At 31.7% G+C, this 5,289-nt stretch overlaps 1 non-coding gene across 1 annotated transcript; it reads left to right on the forward strand.

Annotated features, from left to right (window-relative positions):
* Window positions 1–5,057: 5,057 nt before the first annotated feature.
* On the forward strand, window positions 5,058–5,129 carry Trnag-ucc. Its single transcript has one exon. It is a non-coding gene; the product is annotated as a tRNA-Gly (tRNA).
* The last annotated feature ends 160 nt before the right edge of the window (window positions 5,130–5,289 follow it).

Consider the following 5,289-nt stretch of genomic DNA (forward strand, 5'->3'; position numbering starts at 1 on the left):
TTTATTACTTTTAATGCAAGTAAATGAAGACTCACTTTATATCGACAGTCTTGCAAATATGAACTCATGCTGCTTTTAAATCAACTATTTAGTTACACTCGGTAAAGTTCATATCAAAATGAAAGTGTGACAAAAATGATTGAAAAGCACTGCCTTACTTTTAAAGAAAGTAATAAATTTGTCAGTAGTCAACAATAGTTTTAATAGTTGAAAATGAGGGTAGGTCAATTTATTCAATTTTTTGTCAAAGTTGTCTAATTTTGGACCACATTACAAAAAATATAAAGCAGTTACAATAATAAGTAATTCCTATAAATGTCTCAATTGAAAGTAAGTTCAATTGAAAAAGAAATTTACAAAATATAAATAATCAAATTATGAATATATGAGAAGTTTTTGTTTACTTAGTCTCTTTTAACAAACACTATATATCAGACTATGGCCTAAATCTGTACACAGATTAATCATGCTTATCAAAAGAAAAGTGATATTCGGCATCGGTGGTGGCGCAGTCATCAAACATTAATTCAACAGAAACTTTTAACGAGGCGTAACTAGTAATTCAATTCAATTTTTTATATTTAATGTAATTGCATATTTTCACAAGTCACATATGAGAACATAAGAACACATATAAAAAAAATAATTAAGGAAAATAAAATAATTATTTCAAAATTCTAGTAATAAACTTTAAATATAATAAAAATATATTTGTTAATAAAAAGTATAATAACATCTAACTACATTTCTTTGATATTTTTTTAAATTTTAATTAAAGCTGCCCACAGAAGATTTTAATGGTCTTGACTTAACGAAAAGCCGCATTTGGCCATAGTAACTTTGACGTTATTTAGCGATTTTGTTTCTTACCATTGCAAATTCGTGCACCAAACTGATGCATCTACAAATAAGTAACTCAATTTATGAATGAAGGAACACATTTAAAAATTGAAATATTGCTTTTTCTTTAAATATTCCCTTTTTATTTTTATATTAAACACTTTTCAGGTGGTTTAAATCAAGTAACCCTTCAGTATTCTGTTTAAATATTATTAAAATTCGATGTGGATTATTCGTGATTACAAATTTATTTGCAAAGTGTTGAGAAATATTTTTCAATTTTGTCGTCGAATTTGTTATTGAATTTTACAATGTATTATTTAATCGAGTTACAGTTCACTTGGCGTTCTTTGTTTCCATATTTTTTTTTAAATTCAATTTTAAATATAGCGATGTATAACAGTATTCTTTTAACAGAGGTCTGGGAGTTTCTGCTTAGTAATCAATACATTTTGTAGGCTTTCAGTGTAAGTTGTTTCCTTTTAGCTCCGCAAATGTATCTTCCAAGAGATGTTCTTCGAGGTGAATTACCAGAAATATATCACTTTGACAAAAGATTCGATTTATTAGAAGTAAAGAAAAAATATACTTTGATAAAAGACTATTTTCCTTTATCAAAATATAAGATGACAAATTTTGATGTTAAAATTACTTGAATTATGGTTCATTCTATCATATTTATCTCATTACATCTGTCTGAAAATGTGAATTCAGAGAAACAACTTCCTAAAAATGGCTATAATTTATTAGAAGTAATGAATGTAAAAAAGCGCTTGTCTAAATCGACAAATTTTGAAATTGCTGGAATTATGATTAATTTCTTAATTCTTTCCTATTAATCATTACTTTAAAAGTACCAAACTCATTGAAGTTGAAAATTGAGAGTTGAGACTACTTATTTTGATGAAATAATTAAAGGTCTTTAAGCAGTAAATGTTTATCGAAGTGAAAATATGTTTAATATTTTTTGTTTATCAAGCTCTGTCTAAAAATTACTTAGATACAGTATCGCAGCAAGAAGTAGATGCGTCGGTGTGTGAGCAAAATTGATCCATTAATTTGAGGTAATTGAACTCGAGGGCTTTTGGTAAATTTGAATTTGGGGGCCTTAAGTTAATTTGAATTTGGAAGTCTTATCAAATTTGAATTTGTGGTCCCAGAAAATGTTTTTGTTTTAGTTTACAATTGATAATTAGTCTTCCCTTAGTTTGTGGGTTCGCGTGCCCCGCACCCGCTGCTGCACCATTGCTTTGATACAGCTGCAATATTTCAGCATAATAATTGAAATGTTCAGAATTCGATGGTCCTGTCATTTTTCCTGCAACAATATGTTGCTTTTACTGCAGCACAATGTGGATGTCGAGATTACGATTGAATGCGGAAGAAGTAAAGTGCAGTGTATTTATATGCTTTTAGGGAATGCACTCATGGAGCCTTCAAAGATGTTAGGTTTTACTCGACAAACGAGCACACGCAAAGATGTTTACCATGTGTTGTATTATTCTTATTTGCTTTTTTGTGGTTTTACATTCTATAATATATTGATTGTTCCTCGGTCAAGAGCGACCTTCGAACTGCTCGTTCCCAGGGTTCAAGCTCGTCCATCACGTTCACCTCTCGTACGTGTTTTTACCACTTTCTTTTTCTACTTATTTTCTTTGCTCGCGCGGCCCCTTCACGAAAACCCTCCAACATATACCCTAAGTATATTTTTAACCGCGCCCCGCTAAAAGTCGTCGTTCATACAAGTTATTTTTAGCTGGAGTCAAGTGAAATATTTAACGCAATCCCTCCAGTCAGTCATTCAAGTCGATCGATCGTTGATAATTTAACCATCAATCCACTACTACCACGGGGGAATATAGAATTGAACGAAACAAAAATAATTACACAGGTTTTATTTTGTAGGACAAATCTGGTTAAGTGATGCATCCACACATGTGATATATGACAATCAATTAATGTTATTATATTTTTTTAGCGCAATATGCATATTCAGCTTTCAGTATGAATTTGCTGTTATTCAACTCGATGACATTATTTGGATGACTGTAGGAAAGTAAGTAAGGCTTAGACCACAGTGCGCGCGCATTTTTAACATCATCTGACTCATGATTTTAAGACATCACGTAGTGTGTTATAATTGTGACATTAGACAATTTAATAGAAGTTATATGTATTAATGGTATTCTTAATGAAAAGTAGATTCTTAAACCACGAGTGTTTGACAGATGCGGTATTTTGTGCTTTTACTGTTCGGCTCAATTATTGCTAGTCTACCGCTTTGGTATTGGGTACTGAACACTTGCGTTTTGAGTAATAAATAGCTACGACATGCTGGGTGTTGTGTCATGCGTCTATGATGTTAAGTGTCTGGTACCTGTCATATTGTGTGTCAAGTACATGTGGAAATCTATGATGTCTAGTGTTTGGTACCTGTCATGCTATGTGTCAAGTATGTATAAGGTCTGGCATTTATTCTGTCTTATACCTTGTACATGTATTGTTGCATGTCAAGTACTTGTGGGGTTTGGCATCTATAATGTCGAGTGCCTGGCATATTGAGTGTCAAGTACCTTTAGATTATGTTATTTATGATGTTGTGTGCCTTTTAATTCCATGTTGGAAGTTCTTGTGGGTTCTGGTATAATTGCGTTGGGCGTCATGTACTTGTGGGGTCTGATAGATAGATTTCAATACATAATATAATATTACTCTTGCATTTAACATCTCAATTTGAGTAATAATTTTTAAAATATTATATGAAGTGCGAAGTTATAAAAACGAAAAAAGTGTTGTTTATAGGAAAAGGGAGCGAAATGTACGTAATTTCCTTCTGTAAATAACCCGAGAGTTCTGTGTATACAAGGAAAAAAAATCAGTAGAAGGAAATAAATTGTAATAACAAGAATAAAAAAAGCATGAGATGTGAAGGAGCGGAACTCGCCTCGCGGCTTCGTTTGATAATCATGCAAATGATTACCTCCGTCCAAATGCCAATTACACTACGAAACATCTCCGAGCCGACGGTGATTGGCAATTAACATTATTTTGTTTCGTTTAAAAAGAAAACAACTTATTCTTTTTTACTTGGAACTAAAGAAACTTTTGCAATTTATTATGCAAATCATGAGAAAATATTTTATATAGAGTTAAAAATATCTTTATTCAAATATATTCAGACATATTTTAATCAGGTTTCAAATGTATAAATCCATAACTATTACTGTACTTAATTATTAAAGCGCGTCATAGCAAACAAGTGCTAATATGTCTATAGAGTATAAACACATACTAATACAATATTTAGTACATTTAATAAATGTAAACATATTATACTAGCAAACTTGTTATGTATTATAACATAATAATATGAGCAACACAACTCAATGTTTGCTCTTTCATATACGTACATCCGTTCTATCGTTTTAATGTGCATGTGCTATTTGCACAGCCCGTATGAAAGAGGATCAAATGGATTATTTGTTGTGTTTCACGCTCTTGAATCGGAGATTTAATTGCCTTTCAACAGGATGTAAGCAAACTTACCGCGCAATTTAAAACTCAAGAGCTCACATTTTTTTTTTCAATATTTATTTCAAACCTTGTCTCCTGTGTCTGGTTTAAAATCAAATCAAAAACTTAGAGGCGCGTGACGAGATGAAAACAATGAACATGATAAAACACATCGCTTTGATTTAAAATCATATTACGTGTTCATCGATATAGGCAAATGCAAATTCACCTCTTATTATTGCCAAAACACGATTTACGATTAATCACAAGTCTTAAAGTTTAGCCATAAAAAAATAATTTAATTTTTATTAATAATTCTATTTTTATTAGAAAATATTTAGATATTATAATTAATAAATACGTGAAAATATTACACTCAACTAAATGGTTCAAATATCCGAAAAGCAAAATATAGTCGATGGTGGTGTAATGGTGAGCATAGTTGCCTTCCAAGCAGTTGATCCGAGTTTGATTCTCGGCCATAGAACAAGTACTAATTTTCATGTTCATTGTATCTTAATAAAAATGGTTCAAATATCCGAAAAAGGCAAGATATAGGCGATGGTGGTGTAATGGTGAGCATAGTTGCCTTCCAAGCAGTAGATCCAATTTCGATTCTCGGCCATCGCACAAGTACTAATTTTCATCATCGTAGTTTCTTAATAAAAATAGTTCAAATACCCGAAAAAGGCAAGACATAGGCGATGGTGGTGTAATGGTGAGCATAGTTGCCTTCCAAGCAGTTGATCCGAGTTCGATTCTCGACCATCGCACAAGTACTAATTTTCATTTTCATGGTATCTTATTAAAAATGGTTAAAATATCCGAAAAAGGCAAGAAATAGACGACAATAGTGTAATGGTGAGCATAGTTGCCTTCCAAGCAATTGATGCGAGATTGATAATCGGCCATCGCACAAGTACTACTTTTCAT

This window comes from Nicrophorus vespilloides, unplaced genomic scaffold (assembly GCF_001412225.1).
Source record: "Nicrophorus vespilloides isolate i.1.1-1 unplaced genomic scaffold, Nicve_v1.0, whole genome shotgun sequence".
Classification (NCBI taxonomy): domain Eukaryota; kingdom Metazoa; phylum Arthropoda; class Insecta; order Coleoptera; family Silphidae; genus Nicrophorus; species Nicrophorus vespilloides.